The following is a 19,089-nucleotide window of genomic DNA, read 5'->3' on the forward strand; positions in this document are numbered from 1 at the left end:
TTTTTGTTATTTGGTTGTTGCTGGTGTTTTTTTTTGTCACACAATGTTACAACGCTTTATTTCTAAAAATATCTTCAAGATGAAAAAAATCTCTATTACTTTCTATATATGTGCTAATATTTTAAACCCTTGAAAATATTTTAGGAGGATGTTTAAGAGTTTATATCTCTTCTGGTCTTTACCACCTCCACCCTTTCCTCACCCCAATTTGGGATTTTTGTTGGCTTTTATTTGTTCGCTTGTTTTTGTTGTCATTGTTGCTGTTAAGGTTAAACACAATGAAAATGAAAATGACTCCAGCAGCAAATGCCTCTGACACCAAAGAATTACAAATGTTGAGAGAGGCTTAGGCTGAAAAAGGAACTTAGACATCTCATCTAAAGATGTACATTTCAGGGAAATGGTTTTTCGATGAAGACTTTGAAATGAGCAGAGGCTCATCTTAAAAGGTCAGATGCTTCATCCCAACACAATGTTTTCCCACCTCCATCAGTGGAGATATGTCAACAAAAGTACCCCAAAATTCAAGACCAGCTGAAACAAAGAATCTCTTTTTAGCCTATTTAATCTCTGCCTTAAGCGTTTTGCTCTTTGCCTTCTTTACTCTGCTGTTCTGAAAACTTGAAATGCTGGGGGAAAAAATGGACCAAATATCTAAGAACCAGGTAACGGTGACACCCAGGGTGATTTCAGAGAGCCCATGGCAGTCACAGATCACACTATGTTTAAGAAATTAAATTACATGTACTAAAGGTGTGACACTCTAAATCCCCCAAATTATATGTGTTCCCCAGATCCACAGTCTTTGGAGCAGGCAAAGGAGCAGGTGCTGCTTACCCAAAACATTGGCTCCCATAATATCATCTCCGCTCTTTCCTGGCCAAGGGCACCCGTAATTACCTCCCGTAAACTGAACCCACAACCCCACCACCCTCCACATACACCCGCTGCTGAAAATTGTATTGGCAATTAATTTGTCAGGAAAATGCTAGGGGATGTGAACACTGGTAATTTTATACCATAGATATTCAAATTAAACCTCGAGCCTGAGTGTTTTCAGTGTCAAATTTTAGAATAGTTGCAGAAGAAGAGAGAAACACAATCTTCCTCCTGCTATCTCATGACGAGGGGCAAAAAAGAATGTTCCAAGTGGATGTAATAACCTTGGCTCCATCTGTAGACTTGACTTGGGAACATTAAGAACAAAAACACACTAATTATGGGTGATGCTCCTTGTGTTCCTCTCCAAATGAAAGGGGATGGGGTTGTTGTTTGTTCTGTACCATTCCTTGAGTGCTGAGAATCTTTTTAATGAAGAAAAATAATGTCAGGAACTTTGCTGACTAGTAACTTTGCTGGAGCCCACTCTAATTCTGCACCTTATTTTCCTGGGATTACTGTGGTTTATAGACTCTTGGTCAACTGAGAGCCGCAAAAGAAGTATCAGCATAGACCCATCTGGAAAGTCCGCCACATTATCCCATGGAGAGAAGGAAGGCCTCAGGACATTCCAGCTGAATCAAAGGGGAAAGCATGAAGCTTCACATTCTCCTGTGGCTATCAAGAGTCCCTTCACTAATTCTTGTAAAGAAAGAAAGAAAACTAACACTGGTTGTCTAGTTCAGGCCAGAACTATGCATATATTATGTAATTTAATCTTTACATGCAATCCATTAGGAATATATTAGCCAACATCATTTTACAGATGAAGAAACTAAGACATATGGATTAAGTAGCTACATAGCTCAGCCAGTGTGTACTCTTTGTGGGATTCAAAATCAAGTCTTCCTAGGCCTTTCCCTACTCCAAATGATTCAAATTTCTATGTCAAGAACCCTTAGGGCAGGAAGTGAGACACATGGTTCAGTTGATGGAATTCATTCATGGGGTTTCCCAATCCATCGTACATAGATTAAATAAATGGTATCCTTCACTCATATGTACATCAATACTTTAGATTGTGCGTAGATGCTATTGATGAAACATAAGTGCCTTTAGGGTGTTAATTAACTCATAGCATTTTCTCATGATTGCATATGTTTTCCATCAGTATGTACCAAAAGTTCAATATTATCACATGGATATATGATATTTTATCATTAGGGTTTTTCATACTCAAAAACTACTGCTATTCTCTCTGTAGTTTCTTGAATTTATTCCTTAAGATATGATGCAAACTGAGGACCATAGAATTAAATTATGGCACCATGAGGTTCACTTACATGAAGAATGGAAGCCATCAATGTCTGGTTTTAAGCTCAGGCAAGAAAGACTTCACCATATATTGATAACTATTTTACAAATTGTGATCTAAGGACCTTCTTGGACTTGGTAAAAAATCATATTACTGAGCACTACCTCAGATTGATTAAGTCAGACTCTCTGGAGACAGGGCCCAAGAAATTGCATTTTTTGGTAAGCTTCCTAGTATATTCTATTACCCATAAAGTCTGAGAACCACTAGTGAAAACTAATAACATGAAATAAGTTCTGGCCCAACTATACAATATTGCATCTAAATAAGACTCAAGGGATTCACATAAAAGTATATAGAATGTTAAGATGTTGAATATGTGGTTCTTGTCCTTGGGGAACATAGACTATGGGCTACACTGTCCATGAAATTACACCAAGGCAAAGATAAAGTCTTCAGTGTTCACATCAGCAACACAGAATTGTTAACACATTTTATTAACCCAAGGGATCTTCCTCCTTATTCTGAGATGTGAGGATGTTTTGCCAAACTAGATTTAGAATCATTTTTTTTGTTTGATTCTCTATCTCTCCTACTTAATATAGCACAAATCAAATGTCATTCATTGATATTGATACAGCCTCTGTCTTTACATGTGTTTTCACATTCAGGCACTCTTTCTTTGACGTATGTCAAAAACTGGAAATGGGAGTTGATCCAAGTGAGTCTGTTAAGATACCTGTCATCATGAACAATTAACTAGCTTTAGAAGCAGTTAACAGAAACTCCAATATGATGAGAGATGTGGAGCCCTGAACTCAGTCTGGGATGGCAAGAAGGTTCCATCCTGAAGGCCCCTCCTGGGGCACTGTGTTGAGAAGGATTCTGAGACCACACTCAGGCTCAATAGGAAAGAATAGTGGGATTGATTATGAGTAATGTGGCAGCAAAGTGCCAAGCATTTGGAATTCTTGCTCTTATAAATTCAGTATTTGCATTGGAAATGCCTGCCAAGACAAACAGCACCCAAAGTTAGAGAGTTCTGGAAACTTCCCCTCTTCCAAATCTTGCATTTGATGTAGAGTAATAATATCCAGAAAGGATGCTTCCCAAAGCATAAAACTACTTGAAAATGCAGGACCAAGCTTAGAACTCCGTTTTCCCCCAATCCAGTTCTATTTAGTATCCCCAGCAATATCTCAGAATGTGAAAATTTCCCTTTAATCTTAGGGATATCTGTTACATAGCCTCAGGAAAGAAAGTTGAGCAAACCTCCACTGTGCCAGGTCAGTGAACACTTTTTTAGGCAGTGGGTGGCAACCCCTTACTCCTGATACCAGGTTGGCTCACAAACCACCAAGAAATAATCTGAAATATTCCAAGGAATAGCCCAACCCTGGAAGAACCAAACAAGAGAATGACTGGTTCTGCTCTCCTAAGCAGGAATATATCTTCAGGAAAATTGAATGACAATGGGATTCTCAGGGATAAATTTGGCTCTGAAATGACAGAACTGAGTGAGTGCTACATGTTGTGATGTGTTCTTCCTTGGAATCTACTGGTTTGAGGGGATGGAATTTAGCCCTGCAGGGGTATGGTTATGGATTCTCCTTCCCAAAAGCTGAAATGCAACATGACAAAGTCAATAACTGGAGGACTCACACACAGAGATGCTCATAGGGTTATAAAGCTCTCACAGTTAGGGGCTCCTGGGTAGCTCAGTCAGTTAAGCATCTGACTTTGGCTCATGATCTCATGGTCCATCAGTTTGGGATCCCTCATCAGGCTCTCTGCTGTCAGCATGGAGCCTGCTTTGGATTCTCTCTCTCTCTCTCTCTCTCTCTCATTCTCTCTCAAAAATAAATAAACATTGAAAAGAAAAACCTCTTAGATATGGTTAGATATGATTCCACCAATCCAGAAAACTGGGACTAAAAGGAAAATTAACATCATAAGCATTCATAAGCATTTTAGCACTTTACTTCTCTTAGAACCACTAAATAGTTCCCTTGTGTTTCTTTGTCTTTTCCTTTAATGGTCTTAAATGGCTTTCTCTTTAAATTAAAAAAAAAATCCTGCATAAAATATTCCTCCAAGGTTCCAAGGCCACGGCTCCAATCCCCAGGGCCATGTTCCATTGGTGCCCAAAAAGAAACTGGAGTGCCATCCAAGGATCCTTAAGCAGACTCATAATACAGTACAGATCTTATCTACAGATCAATTACAAAAAACAAGGGAATGAGGCCAGAGTGCAAGGATTGAGGCAAGGCTCAGGGGTGGTCCACGTAGCTGCACCCTATGATGCCTGCAACAGGACAAAGTTGTAAGGAAGGGTGTCCCATTCCCCAAGCATGAGGTTTTCCTACTTAGCATGGCTTCTCTACACCTAGCCAGGTTAAGATTGACTCTAAGGATAAGGGTAAGAGGAGAGGGGCAAGAAACTGCAACTAGACTCTCCCACTAGATTTGCAGGCACACCCCACTGGCAGCTCAGATACCAGCCTATTTGGGGGCTTTGTGTGAACCAGAAAAAGGCATCCCTTGCTCAAAACACTTTATTGCCATCTGCTGGAATGTTGTCTAAATAACTATTCATATCTAGGGTTACTGCAAGGGAATGTCACCCCTTGGAAGTGTTCTCTATCCCTGCAAACCCAAACAGCTAATTTGAGGTCGACTTGGGAGGAAATCTAGTCTCCTGGGCAGAAAAGGAAATCCCAAGACTATGCAAGCATGGTTGTAGACCAGAAATCAGCCTACACCAGGTGACCGGAACCATGCAAATCAAAGTAAAGCATAATCCAAGATGAAGCACTCCAAAGGGAGTGCTGGGCTCAGAAAGCCAATGGGGCCATTGCCTCTGGTCATACAGCCAGTTACAGAGGAAGGCAGAGGGAGCCTGATAAGCCCAAGGCAGGCCTAGCACCAGCCAGGCTGAGGAAGCAGGGTAGAGTCGAGCTCAGAGAATCAGACACAGGTCTTCCGAAGGTGAGTCTAAGTATCAAAGACTGAGGGAAAAGCTGAGGCTACATATAAAATCAGCCAGCATCAGGAATAAAGACAGAAGGGCTGCAAAGCCTAAGGTTGTGGCAGAGTTCAGTAGTCATTCAACAAACATTTATGAAGTGCCTACTATGTGCTAAGCATTACACTAGGTGAAGAGGGTACAGAGATGAATAAGCCATGATCCCTACCCTCAAGAACTCTTATTCTGATAAAAGCTTCAAAAACAACATTTTTGATGAATCTTACAACTCATAAGAAAAACAACACATACTTAATAAATGCTACAATATGCCTGGCCCTTTACTAAGCACAGGACATGTAAGAGTGAACTAGAAACAGTCCTAGCCTATAAGGAACCTATAGACAAGTAAATAAGTAATTGCAATACACTGCCAAGTCAGCACAGAGGACTGTAGGAGCACATGAAACGGGAACTAACCCAGCCTTGGGGGACCCAGGAAGGGTTCCAGGAAGAAGCAATAACTAAGAGGAGACCTGCATAGGACACAGTTTCTGGCCTCAAGGGGTTTAGAGCATGGGCCTGAACTATCCAATAGAGTAGTCACATAAGGCCAGGGTAATAAATAAATTTTAACTCATTTAAATTTTAAAACGAAAGCAATGCAAAAAAAAAATTTTTTTCTATCAAACACACTTCAGTGTTTTGGTAGGATTACATTTCATTCTAACCACTGCATTGCATAAGATACTATTGTTTTATAATAGGCATGTACTTTTTCCTTTTAGAAGATCTGAAATTACATATGAGCCTCTCATTTATTTCTACTGGGGAGTACGGGTCTAGACCCAAGAGACAGTCATACAATCAAAAGAGTAAAGCAAAGTATTCATTATAATTGCTGGGATAGGAGTTGGTTCACCTACTGCCTGCTGTTGCCTGGAAATATTAGGACAAATGCTAAGAACCTAGATGGCAGAGAAAAGAACATGAGTTAAATGCAAATTAACTCAAGCTGAATTTATGAAGAAATGGGTAGCTGATGCTTAACCAGAAGGAAAAAGCAATATATTTCCAAGGAGTAGCTCAGAATCTCACAGACAGGTCTGTGCATCGGGGGAGGGTCCTGACTGCTATAGATGTGAAAGTACGATACTCACTGTAGTATATCCATCACTGGCCAAAGACTACACGTGATATAAAGTCTAGAAGACAGTGCCCTAAGCTTTAAGGACATTTCTGGTTTACTTAACAAACCCAGAGGTAGGGGTCCAGGGCTGGGGCAATAGCTCAAATGTGTCCCCAGGAATCCAGTGATCGCTGTCCTTCCCTCCACCACTGTAAGGATTTGCTTATTTACCTTAGCCTTGTCGTTTCAATGTTCTAAGGCAAGAAGCGAGGGGGATAGGAGTAGCCAAGTTAGAGAACCTTCCTTTCAGCTCACTGACACTCAAAGTTCTACCCTTGGCTTCCAGAGAGGCAGAGAAAGGAATTATCTAGTCAAGGAGCTCCAGAAAGCCATGATAAGCTAATCCCAAGTGTTCTGTTAGGGCTGGGTATATTGCTGCTGGGAATTAATTTGGGGTTCTGTTAGCAAGGACTAAGAGAAATACCTCATGATGTCTACCACAAATACCAACACTGATACTTGCTTCATGATATGGAAGTCTCATTCTTAACAGGCAGCTGTCTAAAAGATGCTCCCTTAACTGAAAACGGGGGGAAAGTTTGTAACTACATATGAAGGAAGACAAAGCTGAGGCTCCAGCCAAAACAAAGCTGCAGTAACACAATGGCAGCCTGCCTACAATTCTCTTATCCTCATTTAGGAAAAGTAGTGTCGTCTCAGACCATTATCTTCAATGAGAAGGACAAAGTGTGGGATTCACAATGACAGGGAAATTGTTGTTCCTGAGAAAATAAATTGTTTTTAGCTTTACTCCAAAGAGATGAGAAAACTGCAAAGTGTCCAGCATTCTTGAGCCAAAAACAAGTCATTTTTCAAATTTCTCTAAGTAATAAGGGCTTTAAATTGGACCCTGCACACAGTAATTGTTAAGACAAATTTTACAGAAAAACGTGCTCCTTAGGAGTTATCAACTGAAGACTGAAGGGTAGGGAGTAACAATAAAGACCAATAATCTTAGTCATTGAAGAGGAGGAATCTCATTCTGACAATTAAAATGTGCCTTCATGATCTACTGGAATGCTGCTCAATCACTCACACAGAATGCCTCACCCCTCACTGCATGGGCAGCTCATCCTCTGCAAGAATGTGTCAGTCCACAGAAAGGAAAGGAATGACACATTCATAAATCAAATGAAATTGAATTACATTTAACCATTAGAAGTACATGTGGGCCTTTCATTTCAAAAGGCATTTATTTTTTCCAAAAAATTTTAATGTTTTTTTTTTTTGGGGGGGGGGGAGAGACAGAGCTCAAGCAGGGGAGGGGCAGAGATAGAAGGAGACCAGAATATGAAGCAGGCTCCAGGCTCTGAGCTGTCAGCACAGAGCCTGACACAGGGCTCGAACTCACACTGTGAGATCATGACCTGAGCCAAAGTTGGGCACTCAACTGACTGAGCCACCCAGGTGCCCCTCAAAAGGCATTTATTAAATTTCTATTTGGTTCTGGACACTGAAATAGGTCCTGGCAAAACAGAAGCAAACAGCATCAGGCCCTGCCCTCAATCTGCTCACACCCTGGTGGAGAGTCAGATGGGAAAATAGATAAATGCCATTCATTAGAACAAGTCTTTTAAATATTTTTTTATATTTTATTTATTTTTGATAGACAGAGAGAGACAGAGCACAGGTGGGGGAGGGGCAGAGAGAGAGGGAGACACAGAATCCGAAGCAGGCTCCAGGCTCTGAGCTGTCAGCACAGAGCCCGACGCCGGGCTTGAACTCACAAACCTCAAGATCATGACCCGAGCCGAAGTCGGACGCTTAACCGACGGAGTCACCCAGGCGCCCCAAACAAGTCTTTTCTAATAAAGATGAGAGGTCCTAGGGATATCTCACTACAGAGGTAATAGTTTACCTGGGTTCTAAAGATGAGGAGACACTGTCCAGGGAAGCAAAGAGCTAAATGAGGTTTCTGAACGAAACTCAAAGTAGCAATTTGAGAAGCAGAACAGTGTTTGCAGCAAACAGTTCCACAGGAATGTGAAGGAGCAGATTAGGATGATTCTGGAAGAGCAGCCAGAGAAAAAGCTGGGAGGCCGTGCAAGGGGCTGTCCTGTACTAGCAACCAGCTTTGAGGCTGAAACACCTAGTTTTGGGTCCCAGCCTCTTCACTACGAGCTACGTGATTTTAAATAAGACATTTACATTTTCTGAGATTCAGTTCTCATCTTCATCTGTAAAACGGTAATAATAGGTACTTCCCAGGGTTTGTGTGTGGATGAAATATGATAATGATTATAGCTACAAAGCATTATTATTTTTATTAGTATGCACGTGTTATTATCAAGCTGGGTGTAAAAGCAGAGCAACCTGCATTTATGTTGCCATTCAGAAAAAAAAAAAATGGTGCTACTATTTCCCAGCAAATTGGTGGAGGCAAAAGAGGCAGGTAAGTTGTGAAAACTCATGTGATAGCCAAGACGATGCTACTTAATTTAACTGCACTGTGACTCTAGTGGCAGAGAGGGGTTAAAGACAGCTGTTAAAGACAGATCTGAACACTTAGTAGATGGGCCTACAATGTAATTCAGTGGCGATGTTATAGGAACCTTTAATGGAAATGTTTCATTTCCATCTGAAACCTGTTAGCCACAGGACATGCCCCAGTCCTTTCCCAGGGAAAACTAGGGCAGCGGTGTTAGTGGAAGCCTTGGTCAAGTATACTGACTACACCTTCTCCAGACTACCACCATCCCCATTGTATCTAGTCAGCTTGGAAGCTGGTCACCAGGGCACCTATTTACAAACCCTTCCAAAGGACCTTTCTAAAGCACGCTACCAGGGGTATAAGGTGGTGACCAAAGCCAGGGCTGGCCCAGATAACTATATTTGAGCTCTAGCCTCAGCTATGCCATCAAATATTCAATATTCCTAAATATTGAAAAGTGACCTCAGCTTACTAGGCTCTGATTGCTCCTTACATGGAGAAAGAAGGTCAGTCTGCTCTATTTCACCTTTGTACAGCCATGCAAACAGACTCATTCTACTGAACACTCACTGAAGGCCTACTGCACACTGGGGACAAAGTGCTCTACCAGGAGTCCGCATGGCTGTAAATTTTGGCCCACCAAGGTGTTTGTAATGGTTTCCTTCAGTCTCTGGTCTCTTTTCTCAACCAAAATTAAGCCTTTCTGAAAAGATGCAAATACTCTTTCAAAAACACATCTTTATTTAAGAGTGTTTTGTCTCATTTGTTCATTTGTTTCATTTTTTGAGATTTCACATACAAATGAAATCATATGGTATTTGTCTTTCTCTGTCTGATGATTTCATTTAGCATAATATGCTCTAGGGCCATCCGTGTTGTTGCAAATGGCAAGATCTCATTCTTCTTATGGCTGAGTAATATTCCATTGTATACATACACATCTTCTTTATCCATTCATCTATTGATGAACACTTGGGTTGATTCTACATCTTGGCTCTAGTGAATAATAACTCTTTTTTCTTTAAATTTTTTTAACATTTATTCATCTTTGAGAGACAGAAAGAGACAGAGCATGAGTGGAGAAGGGGTAGAGAGAGGGAGACACAGAATCTGAGTAGGCTCCAGGCTCTGAGCTGTCAACACAGAGCCCAACACGGGGCTCAAACTCACCAACTCCGAGATCATGACCTGAGCCAAAGTCGGACACTCAACCGACTGAGCCACCCAGGCACCCCAATAATAACCCTTAATTAAAAACAGAGAACAAACTGGTGGTTGCTAGAGAGGAGACAGGTAGCAGCATAAGCAAAATATATAAAGGAGATTAAGAGGTACAAAATGCCAGTTATAAAATAAGTCACAGAGATGAAAAGTACAACATTGGGAATATAGTCAATAATATTGTAATAATGTTGTATGGTGACAGTTGGTAGCAACATTTATTGTGGTGAAGATTGAGTTATGTATAGAATTGCCAAATCAATATGATGTACCTGAAACTAATATTATATATTAATTATAGTTCAATAAAAAAAACTTGCATTTTTATAAATAAATGGCAATGTCTTTGTAATATTTCTGAAAGAATGAATCTGGCTTTTGGGGCGCCTGGGTGGCGCAGTCGGTTAAGCGTCCGACTTCAGCCAGGTCACGATCTCGCGGTCCGTGAGTTCGAGCCCGGCGTCGGGCTCTGGGCTGATGGCTCAGAGCCTGGAGCCTGTTTCCGATTCTGTGTCTCCCTCTCTCTCTGCCCCTCGCCCATTCATGCTCTGTCTCTCTCTGTCCCAAAAATAAATAAACGTTGAAAAAAAAAATTAAAAAAAAAAAAAAAAAAAGAATGAATCTGGCTTTCAAAGTTGTCTCGTAGACTTTCCAAGGAGCTCTGATGCAGGAACCTATGAAACCAGGGCCCTATGGGGCCAATATGTCAATATGCATAAAGACTCCAACATCATTTATTGGTGCACTTAAAGTGGGGAAAAGATAGACTCTGCATAGGAAGGTCTAGGTTTAAATTTCTAAGTCTTTTGCTCATCCCAAAACCTTGAATAAGGTATAACCTTGAATAAATCATTTAATTTCTTGTCTGCTATTATCACAGTATGTACAAAAATATTAAGACTACCTCTCAAGGTTGTTGTGAAACTCAAGTTAAGATACAGTAGATGTAAAAATTCTTTTTTTAAAAAAGAGCTGTATGTTGTTATTTTCTCCTACACCAACACTTCTTCTAATTCTAAAATAGTTATGTGACCAATACCAAGCTAGGTGTGAGGAACAGGACAGGTAGCCAGAACTAGAGGAGGAAAGGTGGAAGAAAATAAAAGTGACCACTCTGGGAAAAAAAAAAAGAATTACAACTAGTATTTGGGTCAGGAAAGAGCAGTGTGCGGTCCTCAAACTCTTGAAAGATTGACATGTGAAAGCAGGAAGAGACTATAACATTCAGAATGTAGAATTAACTGATTGCAAAACAATATAGCAACATGCCTAGAGCTTAGGCTTTGGAACTGACTGAATTTGGGTCACATCCCGATTCTGCCATTCTTTCTGCATGACCTTTGGCAGGTAATTTAACTTCTCTAAACCTTAGTATTACCTGCCTCACAGGGTCGTTGTGAGAGTTCAATAAGATAAGGGGAGTGAGGGGCGCCTGGGTGGCGCAGTCGGTTAAGCGTCCGACTTCAGCCAGGTCACGATCTCGCGGTCCGTGAGTTCGAGCCCCGCGTCAGGCTCTGGGCTGATGGCTCAGAGCCTGGAGCCTGTTTCCGATTCTGTGTCTCCCTCTCTTTCTGCCCCTCCCCCGTTCATGCTCTGTCTCTCTCTGTCCCAAAAATAAATAAATGTTGAAAAAAAAATTTAAAAAAAGATAAGGGGAGTGAAAGGCTTAGATGCCAATGGCTCATGGAATTTTTCTATAAATATTAGCTATTTCTATTAAATGATAAAGAGAGGGAGGAGGAGGTAGAGGAAGACAGACTAATGGGTGAAAGTTTCCGAGAGACAGATTCAGTTCCATAAGAGGGAAGATTTCCCATGGATAAATGCCATCCCACAATAAGAGGGTGTGCTGCTCCCATCCCAAGTCCCCTGCCAGGGGCAGGATAAACTCTGGGTAGTGTCTCAAGCCAGTGGTCTTTACCCACAAAGCTTGCTCTGAGGGTGAAGCTATGCCCTTCTTTTATTTGGAAGTTGGGATATGTGAAGCTGAGGAAGCCATAAAGTGGACAGTAGTGCTCTGGGAAAGAATGAATACAAAACCCCAAAAGGCCATGCAAATACATCACCAAACCAATGGAAGCTGGACAAAGAGGTAGGATCCCGGAAGGAGGCTAAAAGCAGAGCCAACAGGAGAGAGGGAGAAAGGTAGAACCTGGAGTGACTCCTCACCAGCAAGCAGGCAGCTGCTGGTATGTGTGTGTCTGTGTGTGTGGACACACGTGTGTGTGTGTGTGTGTGTGTGTGTGTGTGTGTGTGTGTGTGTTGGCACGCACATTCACATGCACCCAAGTATGCATTAAGGATTATTCAAGCAAATGAAGCCAGCCAGAGGCAGATGCCCTTCTGAGGCACTGTATTCCCAATCACTAAATGTTTCCCTACAGAGGCAGGATTCTATCCACCGGGCCACCTAAAGACAGTGTTCCATCACTGGCAGAGCACTTGGTCTACACATAAGACTTCTACAGTCCCTTCCAACTTTCTAATGGTTATACACCTCTATGGATTACAAGATACCACTTAATTATTCTCTATATAGCTCTCCTCCCTTCTTCCACACAGTCTACACATATTTGCTACTTACTATGTAGCAAACATTGCTAGTTACTGAGGAAACATGGTTCCTGTCCTCAAGGAGGTTATAGTCTGACAATGCTGTCCATTAGGCATATAATGTGATATATATATATATATATATATAATTTTACATTTTCTGGTAACCAAAACAACAAAAGCAAAAATGAAAGGGTGAATTTAATCTTAATAACATATATTATTCAACCAAGCACATCAAAACATTACCATTTCAACATGCAATCAATATTTTAAAAGTTATTAATAAGATATTTTACATTCTTTTTTTCATATTGTCTTTGAAAATCTGGTGTGTATTTTACATATGTAGCACACCTCAGTTTGGACAAGCCACCTTTTTTTTAAGTTTATTTATTTATTTTGAGGGAGAGCCCAAGCAGGCTCCGAGCTATCAGCATGTGGGGCTTGATCTCACGAACCGTGAGATCATGACCTGAGCCAAAATCAAGAGTCAGCCACTTAACCGACTGAGCCACCCAGTGCTCTATAGATGCACATGCATAGTGTTCCCATAATCAGACAGCACAGGTGTAGTAGAGAAAGCAGTTTAGAAAATATATACACTGACCGAGGAAAGCAGCCTTGCCTTGAAGGGCTGGCAATGGCCTACTTGTAATTATTTAATAACTGGTTGGGGAAGGGTAGATAATATTTGCTAATTTCCATGATGCCTTCATTGAAATTTTGGGCCAAATAAGAATGACACCTTCTCTGGTACCATGCAATTGTTCTTCCAGTGCAGATGAAATGAACTTTCCTCTCCTAGAAGGTGGCCACAAAAGAAGATCAGAGCTACCAGACAGAATGTGGCCTAATGGTTAGGTGTCCTGGATTCTAATCCCAGAAGTTTCACTACCTTAAGAAAATCCTAACACTTTGGTTTCTTCTGTGAAAAGGGGATTTCACTGATTGCTATGAATCCACAAAAGGATAAAATGTGTGAAGCAGTCTTGCAAGGACCCCTACAAATGTAAAGTTTTATTACTGATTTTTGCGTGCTTCAGTCAATGAGTTTTTATTAATAATTGTAGTTTCCCCACTAAGTCAGGAGAGACTGTTACTAAGGAAAGGAAGGCAGGTGGCCACTTAAGTTCCCTAAGGAAGATCCAGACTGTCATGTTCCTACTGGAAAGATGAAGAGTAACAGCCACCACCGAGGTGGCCTAGTCTCCAAAACATACTCCAGCTGTCAAGGAGAAATAACTTCCTAGAGAGTTCAGGAAGATACCAGAGCAATTTCTACATGTCTCTATGGCTGCAATTATTAATGAGAAGTCGGGGGGGGGGGTGATTTACTCATTGTTCTATACTTATCACAAAGTAATGCAGTTTCCCAAATAAATATTGTCAACTAATTGCCATCAGTCCTACTCCCCAGAAGTCCCAGATGAATGGGCATTTCCATCAAGGCTTCTCACAGAGTAGAATTGGAACAGATGGTTCCAGTGATCAGCAGACCCAGGTGAAATGGGGACAAATATTAATAAGTAGCACTATTTATCAAGTGTTCCCTTGGCCTGGCTTCAGCCACAAAGGCTGGTCTATTCTGAGCTGCCTATTTAAGTGCTAAGGATTATGATGATGCTTAAGACCTGAGACAGGTAGAAGCCCTCCAGCCAGCCTCTCCTCACTGGCTACACAGAGCAGCCTCATCATAACCCACACTCCAGAGTTCAGTTTTAGAAGATTCTGCTTTTTCTTGTCATGACGGATGAACTCTGTGATTCAGGATTGTTGTCGCTGATTTTCTGACACAGATATGTCAACCACCAACCAACACAGAGAGACAACCACCAAAATGTCTGGTAAAATGTCCAAAGAAAGCCACATGGTTCCAGGATCTCAAAAGGAGAAGTAGAAGGGTTAGGATTGCCAGACAAAATATAGGATGCCCATGCAACCTGTGGGGAATACTTACATCAACGAATTATTTGTTGTTTGTGTGTGTGTCTGTTTTTTCTAATTGTTTGTTGTTTATCTGAAGTATAGATTTCACTCGGTGTCCTGTATTTTATTTTGCCACATCAGACAATCCTAAGAGAGTGCCTCCAAGAAAAAAGGTGCTACATTAGAAATGTGACCCACCTCAACTAGTGATAGCCCCCTCCCATCCCTTATACTAGGAAAAAGAGATTTCTTGTTATTAATATTCATTTTAGGCCAAAATTTTGCATTTTGAGGCAGGCTTGAGGGATGTCAATTTCTGTCTTTCCTTTGACTTCACAAAAATAATAAAACTCTCCCTTATTACTTTAGGTCAGAAGGGCTTTGCCTTCTTTCAAGTTATTTGAAGACCCCAATGGCCATTAACACTGAAGACTGGTCTTCATGCTAGAATGCTCGTTATGGGCCACATTCTCTCTTAAACACTTGGCATATACCAATTAGCGCTCATAGTCAGCTCATAAGAAAGCTACCTGTTATCCCTATTTTACAGATGAACAAATCAAATTTCACAGAACCCAAATACCTTGCCCAGGTCACACAGATAATTAAATGACAGAGGTCGGATTCAAACCCAGGTGTGACTCCAGAACCCATGCTGGGATAGATCTGATATAAAATCAACCAGGGAGCACTTTGGGAGCCTTTCGATGAGGGAATTGTAAGGATTTTCTGGAAATAGAAAGGTATCACCAGGATGCCTGGGTGGCTCAGTTGGTTGAGCGTCCAACTCCGGCTAGGTCATGATTTTGCGGTTCATGAGTTCGAGCCCCGCGTCGGGCTCTGTGCTGACAGCTCAGAGCCTGGAGCCTGCTTCGGATTCTGTGTCTCCCTCTCTCTCTGCTCTTCCCCCGCTCATGCTCTGTCTCTCTCTCTCCTTCAAAAATAAATTTTAAAAAAACATTAAAAAAAAAAGAAATGTATCACCTTCTTTGTAAGGTACTGCTTTTTCAAAGAAAACAAATATACTTGATTTTATTTTATTTTTTTAAGTTATTTTAATGTTTATTTATTATTGAGAGACAGAGAGACACAGAGTGTGAGCAGGGGAGGTGTAGAGAGAGGGAGAGACATAGAATCCGAAGTAGGCTCCAGGCTCTGAGCTGTCAGCACAGAGCCCGACACGGGGCTTGAACTCACAAACTGCAAGATCATGACCTGAGCCAAAGTCGGTAGCTTAACCAACTGAGCTACCCAGGCGCCCCAGATATGCTTGATTTTAAAAATCAATTGCTGGAGAGCCTGGGTGGCTCAGTCGGTTGAGTGTCCGACTTCAGCTCAGGTCATGATCTCACGGTTCATGGGTTCGGGCCCCATATCAGGCTCTGCGCTGACAGCTCAGAGCCTGGAGCCTGCTTCGGATTCTGTGTCTCCCTCTCTCTCTGTCCCTCTCCCCCTCACACTCTGTCTCTTTCTCTCAAAAACAAATAAACATTAAAAAAAATTTTTTAAATCAATTGACAATTGATTAGCAGTAACATTAGCAATAACAGGAGGCTAAGAATGGTCCCGAGTTGTGTCAGCTTGGGATTTGGACTGCTGGGACAAGTCTGATGCTACCAGGATCTAGGAAAGTGAGGCCAGGATGAGGGGGAGTAAGTTTCAAGGGCAGGAACCCAGGTTTTGAGGGGTGGAGGTACCTGTGAGAAGAGCATGTCATTTCTCCTCAGATTGTTCCCTAACCTCTGTAGACTCAAGTCTGGATCATGGGGAAACTAGGCTGCAACAATCAAGTGAGTAAATATAGCTGGTTTTGTTTATGATTTCCTTGGGCCATTACAGGGACATCAGTAGCAGCAGGTTCTGTGGTGATAGGACACAATGGGTCAGCGTCAGTGGCTTTTGGAGAAGGACTGGCACCAAGGAGACAGCAATGGCTCCATCGGGAGTGGCAGGGTAGAGGGTGGGGCCGAGATGGGAGAACAGCATGGAAGTTTTTTTTTCTTTTTACTTTTTTTTTTAATTTTATTTTTTTTAATTTACATCCAAATTAGTTAGCACAGCATGGAAGTTTTGTTTGCTTCTCTCCTCCCTGAAGTGCAGCCAGATCAACACTAAACCATCCTGCACACCTAAAACACTGAGTTGAGGATTAACACCACAATCTGCACAACCTGAACCACAGAACTTGGCAGGTACGTGGCACCGAGAGGTGAACTGGGGGGGGAGAGAGAAGCCCTGGAGGGTAGGGAACTGTTTTTGCTTGCAGAGAGAGAACAGAGATGGGGGGGAGGGCGGGCAGGGGAAGAGTACAGGAAAGCATCCCCCCGCCCCCCAGAAAGCAGTTGGAGAAGAAAGAGTGAGTATGCAAGGGACTGAACAAAAAAGGGAGAAAGGAGAAAGGAGAGGGTTTAAATTCCATTAAGACTCTGTAAAGAAGGGGAGTGCAGAGTCTGAAACTCCACAGCTCCATACCTGGCGGTACTCTGGTGGGAAGGGCAAATCCCCTGGAGCAGAGAGCGAGGTCTGAGGGGTCCAGGAGCCACACATGGAGAGGCAGTTCCCCTGCTGGGAGGACATTTGGTAGAGGCTGTGTGGCCACTCCACAGGCAGAGGTCCTGGCAGACCCTGGAGAACAACCATATTTGCTGGTGCTGGAACAAGGTCGTTAAGGGGGAAGTCTGGTGCCAGATGTGTGTTGTGATTTATCATAATCCCTGAAACGCTGCTGCTACATAATCACGTGAACTTCTTCTGGGGTGGGCTGGCGCCCGGCCGCAGTCTCTGGGTATCAGCAGCAGCATGATCTCATCAACTTCCCCGGGGGGCAGGTGGGCACCTGGCCATTGCTTGGTGAGACCCTCCCTCAGATGGTCAGGGCAGGTCAAAGCCACAGTCCCTCATAAGTGAGGGGTTGGGAAACACAGCCACATCTGGGATAAAACTCAGGAAGGAGGTGTCGCCTGGCAGCCTGACTGCTAGGTCGCACTTGTAAAAGCGGGGAGTGGACAGAAGCCTGAGACAAAGGAGGGGTGCTCGATGGCCAGTCCGGGAGAACAGAGTTCCAATACTAGAGACTGGGGAGCCATTTCACCCCTCCTGCACACGCACATACAAGCCTATGTGCCCCACAGCAATCCACCCCCAGTAAGCTAAGCAGCGCCCTCTAGAGGAGAACAGAGCTGTTACACTAAACCCCGTCCACCTGGGCCAACAGCACGCTTGACAAACACAAGTCTCTCCCTGCTTAGTTTATGGACTATAAAGTGTTTCATAGTTTGACTTCTACAGAAAACCAGACGTAATTTCAACCATACTTCATTCTGTTCGCTGGTCCATCTATTCAATTTTATTTCTTTTTCTTTTCTTTTCTCATTTTTGAATACAGAAGGAGAAAAAATTTATTTTTATTTTCCATTTTAATTAAAAAGATTTTTAAATTTTTTCTTTTACTTTTTGTAAATTTTTAAAATTCTATTTTACTTTCATCATTTCATTTTATTCTATTTTATTGTATTCATGTTTTCAAATTTTCAAATATTTTCCTTTTGTTCCCTTTTCTTTCCACTTTTTCTTTTTCTTCCCCTTTTTTCTCTTTCCCTTTTTTCTCTAATCTATCAAGTTTCTTTCAACAACCAGACCAAAACACACCTAGGATCTAGCATCCTTTATTTGATTTCTTTGTGTTATTTTTAATTTTTTAATTTTGTTTTTATTTTTTTAACTTTATTAATTCCTTTTCTTCCTTCAAAATGACAAAATGATGAAATGAAGGGATTCACCCCAAAAGAAGGAACAGAAAGAAATGACAGCCAGGGACTTAATCAACACAGATACAAGCAAGATGTCTGAGCCAGAATTTAGAATCATGACAATAAGAATAGTAGCTGGGGACTAAAATAGTTTAGAATCCCTTTCTGTGGAGATAAAAGTAGTTAAAGCTAGTCAGGAGGAAATAAAAAACGTTATAACTGAGCTGCAATCTCGAATAGATACCACGGTGGCAAGGATTGATGAGGTAGAGCAGCAAATCAACAATATAGAAGATAGACTTATGGAGAATAATGAAGCAGAAAAAAAAAGGGAGAATAAAGTAAAAGAGCATGAAATAAAAATTAGAGAACTCAGTGACTCATTAAAAAGGAATAACATCAGAATCACAGGGGTCCCAGAAGATGAAGAGAGAGAAAAAGGAGTAGAAAATTTATGTGAGCAAATCATAGCAGAAAACTTTCCTAGCCTGGGGAAAGACACAGACATCAAAATTCAGGAAGCACAAAGAACTCCCATTAGATTCAACAAAAACCGACCATCAACAAGGCATATCACAGTCAAATTCACAAAATACTCAGGCAAGGAAACAATCATGAAAGCAGCAAAGGAAAAAAAATCCTTAACCTACAAGAGAAAACAGATCAGGTTTGCAGCAGACCTATCCACAGAAACTTGGCAGGCCAGAAAGGAATGGCAGGATATATCCAATGTGCTGAATTGGAAAAATATGCAGCCAAGAATTCTTTATCCAGCAAGGCTGTCATTCAAAATAGAAGGAGAGATGAAAAGTTTCCCAGACAAACAAAAATCAAAGGAGTTTTTGACCACTAAACCAG

Source organism: Puma concolor, chromosome C2 (genome assembly GCF_028749965.1).
Source record: "Puma concolor isolate L17-30 chromosome C2, mPumCon1.1.hap2, whole genome shotgun sequence".
Taxonomy (NCBI): Eukaryota; Metazoa; Chordata; class Mammalia; order Carnivora; family Felidae; genus Puma; species Puma concolor.